Below are 18,130 nucleotides of genomic sequence, written 5' to 3'. Positions count from 1 at the left end.
TGTAGGGTGAAGGAAGGTGTGTGTAGGGTGAAGGAAGGTGTGTGTAGGGTGAAGGAAGGTGTGTTTAGGGTGAAGGAAGGTGTGTGTAGGGTGAAGGAAGGTGTATGTGTAGGGTGAAGGAAGGTGTGTGTAGGGTGAAGGAAGGTGTGTGTAGGGTGAAGGAAGGTGTATGTGTAGGGTGAAGGAAGGTGTGTGTAGGGTGAAGGAAGGTGTGTGTGTAGGGTGAAGGAAGGTGTGTGTAGGGTGAAGGAAGGTGTGTGTAGGGTGAAGGAAGGTGTATGTGTAGGGTGAAGGAAGGTGTGTGTAGGGTGAAGGAAGGTGTGTGTAGTGTGAAGGAAGGTGTGTGTAGGGTGAAGGAAGGTGTGTGTAGGGTGAAGGAAGGTGTGTGTAGGGTGAAGGAAGGTGTGTGTAGGGTGAAGGAAGGTGTGTATAGAGTGAAGGAAGGTGTGTGTAGGGTGAAGGAAGGTGTGTGTAGGGTGAAGGAAGGTGTATGTAGGGTGAAGGAAGGTGTGTGTAGGGTGAAGAAAGGTGTGTGTAGGGTGAAGGGAGGTGTGTGTAGGGTGAAGGAAGGTGTGTGTAGGGTGAAGGAAGGTGTATGTAGGGTGAAGGAAGGTGTGTGTGTGTAGGGTTAAGGAAGGTGTGTGTAGGGTGAAGGAAGGTGTGTGTAGGGTGAAGGAAGGTGTGTGTGTAGGGTGAAGGAAGGTGTGTGTAGGGTGAAGGAAGGTGTGTGTAGGGTGAAGGAAGGTGTGTGTAGGGTGAAGGAAGGTGTGTGTAGGGTGAAGGAAGGTGTGTGTAAGGTGAAGGAAGGTGTGTGTAGGGTGAAGGAAAGTGTGTGTGTAGGGTGAAGGAAGGTGTGTGTAGGGTGAAGGAAGGTGTATGTGTAGGGTGAAGGAAGGTGTGTGTAGGGTGAAGGAAGGTGTGTGTAGGGTGAAGGAAGGTGTGTGTAGGGTGAAGGAAGGTGTGTGCATGGTGAAGGAAGGTGTGTGTAGGGTGAAGGAAAGTGTGTGTGTAGGGTGAAGGAAGGTGTGTGTAGGGTGAAGGAAGGTGTGCGTAGGGTGAAGGAAGGTGTATGTGTAGGGTGAAGGAAGGTGTGTGTAGGGTGAAGGAAGGTGTGTGTACGGTGAAGGAAGGTGTGTGTAGGGTGAAGGAAGGTGTGTGTAAGGTGAAGGAAGGTGTGTGTAGGGTGAAGGAAAGTGTGTGTGTAGGGTGAAGGAAGGTGTGTGTAGGGTGAAGGAAGGTGTGTGTAGGGTGAAGGAAGGTGTGTGTAGGGTGAAGGAAGGTGTATGTGTAGGGTGAAGGAAGGTGTGTGTAGGGTGAAGGAAGGTGTGTGTAGGGTGAAGGAAGGTGTATGTTTAGGGTGGAGGAAGGTGTGTGTAGGGTGAAGGAAGGTGTGTGTAGGGTGAAGGAAGGTGTGTGTAAGGACACAAAGCAAAATATAAAGAAAAAAGATAAAACTTGGTTTTGAAAACTGAATTACCGCGATTGAAAAAAAACGGTAAAGGGATTATCCGAAGATGAAGAAAATGTGGCCAAAGAGTGACAAGAAAGAGGAGATAAGCAGGAAAGAAAATTAAGATGGAAGTAAGAATACACCAGGACAGCTAAGAGATGTGAAGTAAAGTTAATTGTATGTTAACCATAATAATTCTGATGTGGAATAAATGGTTAAAAAATTCAGGCATGAAAGTATTAGCAAATAATTTAGAAAAAAATAGCAAAACTAGAATTAGAAAACTTTACTGGGAGCGCTTGAGGTTCCTGAACCTGTATTCCCTGGAACGCAGGCGGGAGAGATACATGATTATATACACCTGGAAAATGCTAGAGGGACTAGTACCGAACTTGCATACGAAAATCACTCTCTACGAAAGCAAAAGACTTGGCAGACGATGCAACATCCCCCCAATGAAAAGCAGGGGTGTCACTAGCACGTTAAGAGACCATACAATAAGTGTCAGGGGCCCGAGACTGTTCAACTGCCTCCCAGCATACATAAGGGGGATTACCAACAGACCCCTGGCAGTCTTCAAGCTGGCACTGGACAAGCACCTAAAGTCGGTTCCTGACCAGCCGGGTTGTGGCTCGTACGTTGGTTTGCGTGCAGCCAGCAGCAACAGCCTGGTTGATCAGGCTCTGATCCACCAGGAGGCCTGGTCACAGACCGGGCCGCGGGGGCGTTGACCCCCGGAACTCTCTCCAGGTAAACTCCAGGTAATAGCCCAAGAGAATTTTGAGGAAGGTGTACGTGGCAGGGTATAATATGTTACATTTTATTCAGCCTGTACAACACACCCATGTAGGCATGTCCTCACGAAACTTATCAAAGGCATATCAGAGGTAAGGTATATCAGTAATGGAATGATGTATTGAAGGATTTGTGAGGCGTAAGGTGAAAATTACTGACCAGGTGGCTCGTTAATATTGATAGTTGAAACATTTATTTGAGAGTCACTTTGGTCCATTGTTGTAGAGACGGGGCCAGGAGCTGTAATTTATCAAGCAACATGAGCACAAACTAGAAAAGGGGGGACTACACAGGCATGAGGAACTTCCCGCAAGACGTTCAGTGGGAGAGAGAATTGGCAGGAAAACCAATGAAGGAAATGATGGACTATGTGACAACAAAATGCAAGGAGGCAGAAGAGAGGTTTGTTTCCAAGGGCAAAACAAATAATGGGAAGACCAGAAAGAGTCCTTGGCTCATCCAAAGATGTTGGGAGGCAAAAACTAAGTGCACTAGAAAATGGAAAACGTACAGAAGACAAAGCACCCAGGAAAATAAAAAGATTAGCCGAAGAGCCAGAAACGAATATGCACATATAAGAAGGGAGGCTCAGCGACAATACGAAAATGACATAGCATCGAAAGTCAAGTCTGACCCGAAGCTGTTGTATAGCCACATCAGGAGGAAACCATCAGTCAAGGACCAGGTAATCAGACTGAGGAAGGAAGGTGGGGAATTCATAAGAAACGACCAAGAGGTATGTGAGGAGCTCAGCATGAGATTTAAAGAGGTATGTACAGTGGAGACAGGAATGACTCCAAGAATTCAGAATACGGAGGTACACCAACAAGTGCTGGATGAAATACACACAACCGAGGAGGAGGTGAAGAAGCTGCTAAGTAAACTTGATAACTCAAAGGCGGTGAGACCATACAACATCTCTCTTAGAGAGGGAGCATAGATGCTGTGTGTGCCACTAACAAAAATCTTCAACACATCTATTGAAACTGGGCAACTTCCTGAGGTATGGAATATGGCAAATGTAGTTCCCGTTTTTAAGAAAGGAGACACACACGAGGCATTAAATTAGAGACCTGTGTCACTGACGTGTTTAGTATGCAAAGTCATGTAGAAGATCATCAAGAGGAGAGTGGTGGAACACCTAGAAAGACACAAGCTTATAAACGACAACCAGCACGGTTTCGGGGAAGGAAAATCCTCTGTCACAAACCTACTGGAGTTTTATGACGAGGTAACTAAAGACTTCAAGAAGGCCTTCGACACAGTTCCTCACAAGAGGTTAATGCAACAGCTTGAGGATCAGGCACGCTTAACAGGAAAGGCACTGCAATGGATCAGAGAATATCTGACAGGGAGGCAACAACGAGTGATGGTACGTGACGAGGTGTCAGAATGGGCGCCTGTGACGAGCGAGGTTCCACAGGGGTCAGTCCTAGGACCAGTGCTTTTTTTATATATGTGAATGACATAACGGAAGGGATAGACTCAGAAGTGTCCCTGTTTGCAGATGATGTGAAGTTAATGAGGAAAATTAAATCGGTCGAGAATCAGGTAGGACTACAAAGAGACCTGGACAGGCTATAAGCTTGGTCCAGCAACTGGCTCCTTGAATTTAACCCCGCTAAATGCAAAGTTATGAAAATCGAGGAAGGGCAAAAAAGACCGCAGACAGAGTATAGTTTAGGTGGCCAGAGACTACAAACTTCACTCAAGGAAAAAGATCTTGGGGTGAGTATAATACCGAGCACATCTCCTGAGGTGCACATCAATCAGATAACTGCTGCAGCATACGGGCATCTGGCAAACCTAAGAATAGTGTTCCGATATCTCAGTAAGGAATCATTCAAGACTGTACATCATATACGTCAGGCCCATATTGGAGTATGCAGCACCATGGTCAAATACCTCAAGAAATTAGAGAAAGTGCAGAGGTTTGCAACAAGACTAGTCCCAAAGCTAAGGGGCATGTCCTACGAGGAGAGGTTAAGGGAAATCAACCTGACGACACTGGAGGACAGGAGAGATATGGGTGGGATATGATAATGACATACAAAATACTGAGAGGGAACTCAGATGGGACTCAGCAACAAGGGGTCACAATTGGAAGTTGAAGACTCAGATAAATCACAGGGATGTTATGAAGTATTTCTTCAGTCAGAGTTGTCATGAAGTGAAATAGTCTGGGAAGTGATGCAGTGGAGGCAGAATCCATACATAGCTTTAATTAAAGAAGAGGTATGATAAAGCTCATGGAGCAGGAAGAGTGATCTAGTAGCAACCAATGAAGAGGCGGGGCCAGGAGGTGTGACTCGACCCCTGCAACCACAGCTAGGTGAGTACACACAGACACACACACTGGCACACAGACAGACAGATACACACAATGACACATCAAAACCGCGTCTTAGTAATCCGAGCAAATCAAAACATTGTCTTCCCTGTCATGACCTCAAGATGAGAATCTCATTTGAACCAAAACTTATTTCCATCGGCTGAATATGCCATGAGATGGGCTCTTTGAGATTCCATTTCCTACCCCCACTTTTTAGTAGCCTAGCACAGTGAGCTACCCAGAGATGTGCTGGGATGCGTGCTGTTCTAAACCACTGTGCCCTCCTTGATAGGAATTTCAAGAAAATGTCGTAAATTTCTATCGAATTCTTGGAATTACGTTGTCTGAGTTTGCCTAGTATTCCTGAATGGCTCATAAGCTTGTTTGTTATATTTGTTTATAGAGTAATTTAGATATATTTTAACCCCAGGCGGCTTGAAAATTAAAAGTTACTGTATTATGAAACTATAAATAAATACAAATTTATTAGGAAAAAAGAAGTGCATTTTTTGCTGAATTTTATGGAAATATATACAGAAATGAATCCCTGTAGGATTATCAGTGTTCTGTTTGTTGTATGGTTCAAAAAACAGTCTCTTGTATTAAGCACAAGGCGATGGTAGTCTGACTTCATAATACATGATTCCAGGTAGAACCTGTATAATGACTCCTCCATGCACTACCTCTTCAGTTATTCCAGGATACATGACTCCTCCGTGCACTACCTCTTCAGTTATTCCAGGACACATGACTCCTCCATGCAATACCTCTTCAGTTATTCCAGGACACATGACTCCTCCATGCACTACCTCTTCAGTTATTCCAGGACACATGACTCCTCCATGCACTACCTCTTCAGTTATTCCAGGACACATGACTCCTCCATGCAATACCTCTTCAGTTATTCCAGGACACATGACTCCTCCATGCACTACCTCTTCAGTTATTCCAGGACACATGACTCCTCCATGCAATACCTCTTCAGTTATTCCAGGACACATGACTCCTCCATGCACTACCTCTTCAGTTATTCCAGGACACATGACTCCTCCATGCACTACCTCTTCAGTTATTCCAGGACACATGACTCCTCCATGTAAAACTCCTTCACTTCTTAATAAGTACTTGACTCTTCCATGGAGAACCTCTTTTCTTACGAGGAATTAGATACATATGTATCTAATTCCTCGCTGTTTCGCCAACCAGTGGCTTTATCAATTCAGTACGGAGGTAATTTGAGGGTGCTGAAACTGGAGACAGTAGAAGATAAGGTAATCAGTCCCTCAGCCTTGTAGAAGTAAGGTCAGATAACAGTGGAAGATAAAGTAATTAGTCCCATATCCTGGAAATAGGTATTCAGTACCTAGTCTGAATGACGGCTTCCAATCTGAGGGGACTGATTACCTCATCATCTGCTGTCTTCAAATTACCTTTTTTATGATTTAATAGAGACATTGGTTGGCGAAACGTCTTCTAATGAAGGCATCCAGGTACTGCATGTGTCTTGTTCATTATCTTCTCCGTATTGCATTCCAATATTGTAATAATACTTTTTAGTTATTCCAGAATACACGACTCCTTCATGTAGAAGCTCTCTACTTACGCCAGGATACACCAAACCTCCTTGTAGAACCTTAGTAATCCTGGTTACACAATGAGAATTCCATATCTATGTCTGTGATAGTCGGAGACTTGTGTCTGTTGTCAAGTGCGCCGTTCAAACCTCTGTTTCTCTTACCACCTATTATTTCTCCCTGGGAAACTATTTCTGCGTAAATATATTTTTAATTGAAGATGATCGTTTGTTTCCTCGTGTTTTTTCCACGGAGGTTAAAGTAGTATAAACACTCTTTTTTGAACTGTCTTTGGTATTTGACCTATTTTACTCTTGTTATCGCACAAACCTCTCGCTTGTACTCAGAGAAGGGAGTGGTGGGGGAGGGGGGAGGGTTAATAGAGGGGCCACGTGAGTTGGAAGGTTAGGTAGGGTATCTCGTGGTTTCGCTGTCATTTTTTATGGGACCAAAATTTTATGAGGTTGCTAGCGCTTCTCCAGCACGATGGGTGATGGCTCCATCCAGCGTCACGTTCTCTCTTTCCATGAAGTTTTCACCAAGCTGTCCTCAGCACAAGTCTCTCCTCCAGCAGCTCCGAGCAATTTCGTAGCAAAATTTTGAATCATTTTTGGTCAGTTGACAGTGTCTCATTAAGATTGTATGTGACAGATAAGGCTATCTTAAATGAAGTCAGCTTCCATTAGAGCAGTGAGAGCCAGGAGCTATACCACTTTTCTGCGAGTTGTTTTTTAACAGTTTAAATATTTACAAATTGGGATGATTTGTGTGGAAAAAATTAACCTTCGTTACTAGATTGGGCAAAAAAAAAGGTGTGAGGTCAGGTAAAATAGTCTAAATTGGCAAATTGGACTGTAAGCATCATCAGTCACTTGCCTTCACCTCTTGTCTACTCGTGCATGACAAGCAAATCTTAATCACGCGTGGCATACAAGTATAATTAACAGGGGAATATACGAGTTGCTATTACAATTAACAGAGGAATATACGAGATGTCATTATAATTAACAGAGGAATATGCGTGTTGCCATTATAATTAACAAAGGAATATGCGAGATGACATTATAATTAACAGAGGAATATACGAGATGCTACTATTATTAACAGATATACGAAAATACACGAATCACCTTTATAATTAACTTAGGCATATACGAGAAACTATTATAAGCAGAAGAATATACAAGAAACTATTATAATTAACAAAGGAATAAATGTGAACTACAATTAACACAGACTCTCCAGGTAAACTCCAGACTTACCTGAGGAGCATGTATAATTAATACCTGGGATGCAAGCGGTTTAAGGAATAATCAAATAATCAAGGATTATTTTAATTAAAATTAATATTGGACTTCCAGGGCAGTAGTTCTCAGTATGGTGGAGCACATCCCTAGAGAGCTCACATTCCTAGAAAGGATATGCTTTCCCAGGAAGTGTGTGATAAGATTTCAGGGAGTGAGACGCAGGGAATTCAGTAGAAAATGTTGGTAAGATGCTGAGTTGCATACATGAATTGAAAGGTGAAGTATATTTCCTGAAGCTGAAAGATATTTATTTCTCGATAGCAGTGTAGAGTGACCCAGACATTACTCCATACAACAAGACTTACAAGACAAAAATTGCTAACATCCATCTCATTAAAAGTATCTACTTGTGATAGCCAGTGAACTTCACAAAAGTGCATTACACAATACTTTAATCTTTGTGGGTGAAGAACTGAATCTAAACGGAATATTTATGTACCTTTTTACTAATATCAAATATAAGGTCACAACAGAGCCATGCCGATATTTATCATTAGTAACAAACTGCTTGCGAAAAAAATTAACATTTTATGTATTGTTTTGCACAAAAGTTACTTGCTTATCGAGTATTCACTTATTAATATTTTCATGGAAAAGCGCTAAATCCATAGGGATCATACTAAATTGCATGCAGGAGAGGCTTTTATTTCGCTTGCATTAAGATATTGTATTCAATATGTAGAATAATATTTTGTGTACTTAAACTTGAGGGCAGGGAGAGGCTGGTGGGTCAGTGGTTAACTGAGCAGGGAGAGGATGGTGGGTCAGTGGTTAACTGAACAGGGAGAGGCTGGTGGGTCAGTGGTTAACTGAGCAGGGAGAGGATGGTGGGTCAGTGGTTAACTGAACAGGGAGAGGCTGGTGGGTCAGTGGTTAACTGAACAGGGAGAGAGGATGGTGGGTCAGTGGTTAACTGAACAGGGAGAGGCTGGTGGGTCAGTGGTTAACTGAGCAGGGAGAGGATGGTGGGTCAGTGGTTAACTGAACAGGGAGAGGCGGGTGGGTCAGTGGTTAACTGAACAGGGAGAGGCTGGTGGGTCAGTGGTTAACTGAACAGGGAGAGGATGGTGGGTCAGTGGTCAACTGAACAGGGAGAGGATGGTGGGTCAGTGGTTAACTGAACAGGGAGAGGCTGGTGGGTCAGTGGTTAACTGAACAGGGAGAGGATGGTGGGTCAGTGGTTAACTGAACAGGGAGAGGCTGGTGGGTCAGTGGTTAACTGAACAGGGAGAGGATGGTGGGTCAGTGGTTAACTGAACAGGGAGAGGCTGGTGGGTCAGTGGTTAACTGAACAGGGAGAGGATGGTGGGTCAGTGGTTAACTGAACAGGGAGAGGCTGGTGGGTCAGTGGTTAACTGAACAGGGAGAGGCTGGTGGGTCAGTGGTTAACTGAACAGGGAGAGGATGGTGGGTCAGTGGTTAACTGAACAGGGAGAGGATGGTGGGTCAGTGGTTAACTGAACAGGGAGAGGATGGTGGGTCAGTGGTTAACGGAACAGGGAGAGGATGGTGGGTCAGTGGTTAACTGAACAGGGAGAGGCTGGTGGGTCAGTGGTTAACTGAACAGGGAGAGGCTGGTGGGTCAGTGGTTAACTGAACAGGGAGAGGCTGGTGGGTCAGTGGTTAACTGAACAGGGAGAGGATGGTGGGTCAGTGGTTAACTGAACAGGGAGAGGATGGTGGGTCAGTGGTTAACTGAACAGGGAGAGGCTGGTGGGTGAGTGGTTAACTGAACAGGGAGAGGATGGTGGGTCAGTGGTTAACTGAACAGGGAGAGGCTGGTGGGTCAGTGGTTAACTGAACAGGGAGAGGCTGGTGGGTCAGTGGTTAACTGACCAGGGAGAGGATGGTGGGTCAGTGGTTAACTGAACAGGGAGAGGCTGGTGGGTCAGTGGTTAACTGAACAGGGAGAGGCTGGTGGGTCAGTGGTTAACTGAACAGGGAGAGGCTGGTGGGTCAGTGGTTAACTGAACAGGGAGAGGCTGGTGGGTCAGTGGTTAACTGAACAGGGAGAGGCTGGTGGGTCAGTGGTTAACTGAACAGGGAGAGGCTGGTGGGTCAGTGGTTAACTGAACAGGGAGAGGCTGGTGGGTCAGTGGTTAACTGAACAGGGAGAGGCTGGTGGGTCAGTGGTTAACTGAACAGGGAGAGGATGGTGGGTCAGTGGTTAACTGAACAGGGAGAGGCTGGTGGGTCAGTGGTTAACTGAACAGGGAGAGGATGGTGGGTCAGTGGTTAACTGAACAGGGAGAGGATGGTGGGTCAGTGGTTAACTGAACAGGGAGAGGATGGTGGGTCAGTGGTTAACTGAACAGGGAGAGGATGGTGGGTCAGTGGTTAACTGAACAGGGAGAGGCTGGTGGGTCAGTGGTTAACTGAGCAGGGAGAGGATGGTGGGTCAGTGGTTAACTGAACAGGGAGAGGCTGGTGGGTCAGTGGTTAACTGAACAGGGAGAGGATGGTGGGTCAGTGGTTAACTGAACAGGGAGAGGATGGTGGGTCAGTGGTTAACTGAACAGGGAGAGGATGGTGGGTCAGTGGTTAACTGAACAGGGAGAGGATGGTGGGTCAGTGGTTAACGGAACAGGGAGAGGATGGTGGGTCAGTGGTTAACTGAACAGGGAGAGGCTGGTGGGTCAGTGGTTAACTGAACAGGGAGAGGCTGGTGGGTCAGTGGTTAACTGAACAGGGAGAGGCTGGTGGGTCAGTGGATAACTGAACAGGGAGAGGATGGTGGGTCAGTGGTTAACTGAACAGGGAGAGGATGGTGGGTCAGTGGTTAACTGAACAGGGAGAGGCTGGTGGGTGAGTGGTTAACTGAACAGGGAGAGGATGGTGGGTCAGTGGTTAACTGAACAGGGAGAGGCTGGTGGGTCAGTGGTTAACTGAACAGGGAGAGGCTGGTGGGTCAGTGGTTAACTGACCAGGGAGAGGATGGTGGGTCAGTGGTTAACTGAACAGGGAGAGGCTGGTGGGTCAGTGGTTAACTGAACAGGGAGAGGCTGGTGGGTCAGTGGTTAACTGAACAGGGAGAGGCTGGTGGGTCAGTGGTTAACTGAACAGGGAGAGGCTGGTGGGTCAGTGGTTAACTGAACAGGGAGAGGCTGGTGGGTCAGTGGTTAACTGAACAGGGAGAGGCTGGTGGGTCAGTGGTTAACTGAACAGGGAGAGGCTGGTGGGTCAGTGGTTAACTGAACAGGGAGAGGATGGTGGGTCAGTGGTTAACTGAACAGGGAGAGGCTGGTGGGTCAGTGGTTATCTGAACAGGGAGAGGATGGTGGGTCAGTCATTAACTGAACAGGGAGAGGATGGTGGGTCAGTCGTTAACTGAACAGGGAGAGGATGGTGGGTCAGTGGTTAACTGAACAGGGAGAGGATGGTGGGTCAGTGGTTAACTGAACAGGGAGAGGATGGTGGGTCAGTGGTTAACTGAACAGGGAGAGGATGGTGGGTCAGTGGTTAACTGAACAGGGAGAGGATGGTGGGTCGGTCGTTAACTGAACAGGGAGAGGATGGTGGGTCAGTCGTTAACTGAACAGGGAGAGGATGGTGGGTCAGTGGTTAACTGAACAGGGAGAGGATGGTGGGTCAGTGATTAACTGAACAGGGAGAGGATGGTGGGTCAGTGGTTAACTGAACAGGGAGAGGATGGTGGGTCAGTGGTTAACTGAACAGGGAGAGGATGGTGGGTCAGTCGTTAACTGAACAGGGAGAGGATGGTGGGTCAGTGGTTAACTGAGCAGGGAGAGGATGGTGGGTCAGTGGTTAACTGAGCAGGGTCAGTCGTTAACTGAACAGGGAGAGGATGGTGGGTCAGTGGTTAACTGAACAGGGAGAGGATGGTGGGTCAGTGGTTAACTGACCAGGGAGAGGATGGTGGGTCAGTGGTTAACTGAGCAGAGTCAGTCGTTAACTGAACAGGGAGAGGATGGTGGGTCAGTGGTTAACTGACCAGGGAGAGGATGGTGGGTCAGTTGTTAACTGAGCAGGGTCAGTCGTTAACTGAACAGGGAGAGGATGGTGGGTCAGTGGTTAACTGACCAGGGAGAGGATGGTGGGTCAGTCGTTAACTGAACAGGGAGAGAATGGTGGGTCAGTGGTTAACTGAACAGGGAGAGGATGGTGGGTCAGTTGTTAACTGAACAGGGAGAGGATGGTGGGTCAGTGGTTAACTGACCAGGGAGAGGATGGTGGGTCAGTGGTTAACTGAACAGGGAGAGGATGGTGGGTCAGTGGTTAACTGAACAGGGAGAGGATGGTGGGTCAGTGGCTAACTGGACAGTGAGAGGATGGTGGGTCAGTGGTTAACTGAACAGGGAGAGGATGGTGGGTCAGTGGTTATCTGAACAGGGAGAGGATGGTGGGTCAGTGGTTAACTGAACAGGGAGAGGATGGTGGGTCAGTGGTTAACTGAACAGGGAGAGGATGGTGGGTCAGTGGTTAACTGAACAGGGAGAGGATGGTGGGTCAGTGGTTAACTGAACAGGGAGAGGATGGTGGGTCAGTGGTTAACTGACCAGGGAGAGGATGGTGGGTCAGTGGTTAACTGAACAGGGAGAGGATGGTGGGTCAGTGGTTAACTGACCAGGGAGAGGATGGTGGGTCAGTGGTTAACTGAACAGGGAGAGGATGGTGGGTCAGTGGTTAACGGAACAGGGAGAGGATGGTGGGTCAGTGGTTAACTGAACAGGGAGAGGATGGTGGGTCAGTGGTTAACTGAACAGGGAGAGGCTGGTGGGTCAGTGGTTAACTGAACAGGGAGAGGATGGTGGGTCAATGGTTAACTGAACAGGGAGAGGATGCTGGGTCAGTGGTTAACTGAACAGGGAGAGGATGGTGGGTCAGTGGTTAACTGAACAGGGAGAGGATGGTGGGTCAGTTGTTAATTGACCAGGGAGAGCATGGTGGGTCAGTTGTTAACTGACCAGGGAGAGCATGGTGGGTCAGTTGTTAACTGGTGGGTCACAGGTTAACTGGCCAGGGAGAGGATGGTGGGTCAGTTGTTAACTGACCAGGGAGAGCATGGTGGGTCAGACGTTAACTGGTGGGTCACAGGTTAACTGGCCAGGGAGAGGATGGTGGGTCAGACGTTAACTGGCCAGGGAGAGCATGGTGGGTCAGACGTTAACTGGCCAGGGAGAGTGTGGAAGTAGAGTAACACAGAAGAAGAGTACAGTACAGTAACACAGAAGAACAGTATAGTACAGTAACACAGAAGAACTGTACAGTAACACAGAAGAAGAGTATAGTACAGTAACACAGAAGAACGGTACAGTAACACAGAAGAAGAGTACAGTACAGTAACACAGAAGAACAGTATAGTACAGTAACACAGAAGAACGGTACAGTAACACAGAAGAGTACAGTACAGTAACACAGAAGAACAGTATAGTACAGTAACACAGAAGAACGGTACAGTAACACAGAAGAAGAGTACAGTACAGTAACAGAGAAGAACGGTACAGTAACACAGAAGAAGAGTACAGTACAGTAACACAGAAGAACGGTACAGTAACACAGAAGAAGAGTACAGTACAGTAACACAGAAGAACGGTACAGTAACACAGAAGAAGAGTACAGTACAGTAACACAGAAGAACAGTATAGTACAGTAACACAGAAGAACGGTACAGTAACACAGAAGAAGAGTACAGTACAGTAACACAGAAGAACGGTACAGTAACACAGAAGAAGAGTACAGTACAGTAACACAGAAGAACGGTACAGTATCACAGAAGAAGAGTACAGTACAGTAGCACAGAAGAGTACAGTACAGTAACACAGAAGAACGGTATAGTAGCACAGAAGAAGAGTAAAGTACAGTAACACAAGAACAGTACAGTACAGTAACACAGAAGAACAGAACAGCAGAACAGAAGAACAGTACAATAACACAGAGGAACAGTAAGGTAGAAGATACATTTCTGTGATCGCGCAGCGACTGAAGTATATCTAGTTGTTTCAGTGTTAACTCTGTTGAGTTAATGAGCAGTACTAGTGTTCATATTTTTATTAATGTTAACTCCGATGAATGAACATCATCAGAAAGGTTATAGTGGGAATAACACCACTGTTCCTACTGTCAGGGAGGTTGGAGTGGGAATAACACCACACTGACTCCTGTCAGGGAGGCTGGAGTGGGAATAACACCACCGTGGCTACTGTCAGGGAGGCTGGAGTGGGAATAACACCACCATGGCTACTGTCAGGGAGGCTGGAGTGGGAATAACACCACCGTGGCTACTGTCAGGGAGGCTGGAGTGGGAATAACACCACCGTGGCTACTGTCAGGGAGGCTGGAGTGGGAATAACACCACCGTGGCTTCTGTCAGGGAGGCTGGAGTGGGAATAACACCACCGTGGCTTCTGTCAGGGAGGCTGGAGTGGGAATAACACCACCATGGCTACTGTCAGGGAGGCTGAAGTGGGAATAACACCACCATGGCTACTGTTAGGGAGGCTGGAGTGGGAATAACACCACCGTGGCTACTGTCAGGGAGGCTGGAGTGGGAATAACACCACCGTGGCTTCTGTCAGGGAGGCTGGAGTGGGAATAACACCACCGTGGCTTCTGTCAGGGAGGCTGGAGTGGGAATAACACCACCATGGCTACTGTCAGGGAGGCTGAAGTGGGAATAACACCACCATGGCTACTGTTAGGGAGGCTGGAGTGGGAATACCACCACCATGGCTACTGTCAGGGAGGCTGACGTGGGAATACCACCACCATGGCTACTGTCAGGGAGGCTGACGTGGGAATACCACCACCATGGCTACTGTCAGGGAGGCTGACGTGGGAATACCACCACCATGGCTACTGTCAGGGAGGCTGACGTGGGAATACCACCACCATGGCTACTGTCAGGGAGGCTGGAGTGGGAATACCACCACCATGGCTACTGTCAGGGAGGCTGGAGTGGGAATACCACCACCATGGCTACTGTCAGGGAGGCTGACGTGGGAATACCACCACCATGGCTACTGTCAGGGAGGCTGGAGTGGGAATACCACCACCATGGTTACTAATTAGCAAATCATGAGTTATAAGTAACAATAATAATAAAATTATTTGCTACCACTGTCAGCCGCAGAGTTATCTCTGAGTTACCAGACCTTGTCGTTCGTCTTTAAGGTACCCCCCCCCCTTCGCCTTCCCTAGGTTCATATGTCCAGGAATCCATCCGTTCGCTCCCGGATGTCTCCCTTTCCTCACTTTCCCAAGGTCAGCCTTATCAACCTGTATTCTTGCCTTCCCCAGGTGCATGTATCCAGGAATCCATCCGTTCGCTCCCGGATGTCTCCCCTTCCCCACTTACCTAAGGTCAGCGAGCTTGGTGCCTTCCCGGACCAGTGTGTCCAGGAGTGCACTTGGTGTCACCTTAGGTGGACTCCCTTCCCCACTTCCCAAAGTCAGCGGTATTCATGCCTTCCCCAGGTTCATGCACCCAGGAATCCACCTGTTCGCTCCCGGGGCTGTCTCCATGTGTCCACCTGTGTCACCTTCCCCACTTCCTCAGAGTCAGCGGTGCTTTCCCCGGATCAGTGTCTCCAGGAGTCCACTTGTGTCACCTCAGATGGACTCCCTTCCCCACTTCTCCAGAGTCAGCGGTTGCTACCCCCAGTGACCTTGCTGGATGGTCTTGTCTAACTGGTCTACGGTAGAGACTGTCCAAGTGGGTGGAATTACTGGAGGTGACACACAAAACTGCTTCCAGTAATTACACCCACCAAGACAGCCACGACCGTAGGTCAGCTAGACGAGACGAGGCTCGCACACAGCTCGGCCTCCCAGGAGAGGCTAGTCAATTAAAATTTTAAAATTCCTTTTATTTTACACTATGAATTTATACCGAATGCAAATATTTTTACTTATTTAGCAGTTTAAAAGTATTTGTGAGTGTTTTATTTTATGTAAATGAATGGCCAAGTGTTGATGAACTTGTCCACCTCCATCAAAACTGTATTAAATATTACACTGCATCATTTTTATTTATTTATTCGTATTTTGGATTTGACACTCGAAGGCTAACAAGCGCACAAACATACACATATGTAAGTATTTTCACATATATGTGTACGTTTCAACACACTCACTTAGGCATTCACAATTCCACATACATTTGCATGCACAGAAATAAACACACAATCCTATGTGTTACAAATACGCACACATATAAGACAAAGAATGTTGGTTTATAGCATTTTGACGACATTCTTTGTGAAACATGAATATATAAAAATGGGACACATTTGAGACACTAGTGGAGGACTGTGTGTCATGTATACATGTTATTATGTATGCATGAATGTAATGCTTACGTGTTACTGTGTATGGGTGTTATGTGTACATGTTATTGTGTGTTGATGCTCATGTGTTCATGTTATGTATAATAATAATTAATCCTCTATAAAGCAGAATCCTCGACCTTGGGGAAAAATTCTACTTTATAGTTTACCCGTTTACCTGGAGAGAGTTCCGGGGGTCAATGCCCCCGCGGCCCGGTCTGTGACCAGGGATGAATTATTTATATACAGCTCAATGTTATGATCTCATTTAAGTACACATAAGTCGTCTTACTGCTCTGTTGTATGTATATATGCATACAACTTTTAAAAATTACCCTCCCCCTCCCCTGTTGAAATTTCTTAAATTTAAACATTCCTTCGTCTTTAAGACCACAGGTGACATCAAACAACATTATCTAAGATCCAGTTTTTTGGGTAAATCTTTACCGTCTTTCTTACATATTATGACTTAATTCAACACTATAGGTATCAAAACATTCCGTAAGATTAAATACATTTTTAACTGTATTATTATGGTATGTACTGTTGTATAAAGCCTTGGTGTGTACTGCTGTATAAAGCCTTGGTGTGTACTGTTGTATTAAGTCTAGTTGTGTACTGTTGTATAAAGTCTTGGTGTGTATATTATTGTAAAATGTCTTGGTGAGTAGGGCTGTATAGCCATAGTGTGTGTGATTGTATAAAGTCTTAGTGTATACGGTTATATTTAAGCTCATTCCCTATCAACCGCGTCACCCCCTCCCACCTCAATCTCTCCCATTGCATCCCATCCTCCAGCTCATACCACTCTACCACCTAACCCCTCTCCACCAGGTCCACCTCCCCTTGTCCACCACCTCAGTCATGCAACTCACCCTCTGTACCAGCTTACGTTCTGTACCAGCTCACCCTCTGTGCCAGCTCACCCTCTCTTGCAGCTCACCCTCTCTTGTAGCTCACCCTCTTCAATCAGCTTACATTCTTAGTACAGTCCGTGTAAACGAGATCCCAGGTCACTGTAATGACCACTCAACTCACTGTAATGACTGCTCACTTCACTGTAATGACTATTCGCCTCACTGAAATGACTACGCACATCACTCTAGGGCTAACAGCACCCACAGTCACTCATTTACTGTTGTGTCTGCCCATTAATATTATTTACTTAATGATAAGCGCTACAGCCGCAAGAGGGAGGAATGCATTACAGTGTGTATATGCAGCTTACTTTTGAACATGCATATATACACAAACATTCTCACGAGAGGGAGAGAGAGAGACAGACAGACAGACAGACAGACAGACAGAGAGAAGAACAGTCCAATATCTATTGACAAATATTGTTAACAATGGGTAACTGAATGCTACATCTTACACACAATTTATTACACTTTTGCTGTTGCCCAGGTTTACTATAGTAGACGCACATTGTGTAACTGTTCTCTCTTAGAGGTGCTTGTGATATACACTGTCTCGAGGCACACTATGTACACACACTGTCTTGAGGCAAACTGTGTACACACACACACACACACACACACACACACACACACACACACACACCACGGTTGAAATACTCGGAAGAGTACAAGAATGTGTTCCTAGACAGAGACAGAACACAATCAGAACGACAACAGCTGAGGGAGAGGACAAAAAAGCGAAAGGAGCTAGGAAAAGAGACAAGGATGGAACCAGCAGGGGTCAGTCAGAGCAGAACAGAACAGCAAGGGCAAGCACACACACAACTATTCTCAGAACCATACAACCTATCACACCATCCCAACACACACTACAATCCATACCCACAGCCTCCACCCAACACCGAGCTATAGAATCCCACAGTATGCTACCAGGTCTCCCACCCTCACAGGCCCCCGAAACCACAGTGTTGGAAAGGAAACTGAAGGTATGGTACACAAACGCTGATGGAATAACAAATAAGTGGGAGGAGTGGCATGAAAGAGTCAAAGAGGCATCACAGGACATCATAGCTCTCAGAAACCAAGCTTACACGTATGATAACAGATGCCATCTTTCCAACGGGATACCAAATCCTGAGGAAAGACAGAGGGAACAGGGGGGGTGGAGGAGTGGCATTGCTGATCAAAAATCGCTGGAATTTTGATGAGCTGGAGAGAGGAGACAGCGGAGAAGAAAGTGATTACATAGCGGGAACGCTTCACTCTGGAGGTCCCAAGGTGGTAATAGCAGTGATGTATAACCCACCACAAAACAGCAGGAGGCCAAGGCAAGAGTACGACGAGAGCAATAGAGCGATGGTTGACACACTGGCTACAGTGGCAAGAAGAGCTCATGCATGCAGGGCAAAGCTCCTGATCATGGGTGACTTTAACCACAAGGAAATCGACTGGGAGAACTTGGACCCG

This window comes from Cherax quadricarinatus, chromosome 31 (genome assembly GCF_038502225.1).
Source record: "Cherax quadricarinatus isolate ZL_2023a chromosome 31, ASM3850222v1, whole genome shotgun sequence".
Classification (NCBI taxonomy): Eukaryota; Metazoa; Arthropoda; class Malacostraca; order Decapoda; family Parastacidae; genus Cherax; species Cherax quadricarinatus.
The sequence above is the reverse complement of the archived record's forward strand: the minus strand, read 5'-3'. Positions refer to the sequence as shown.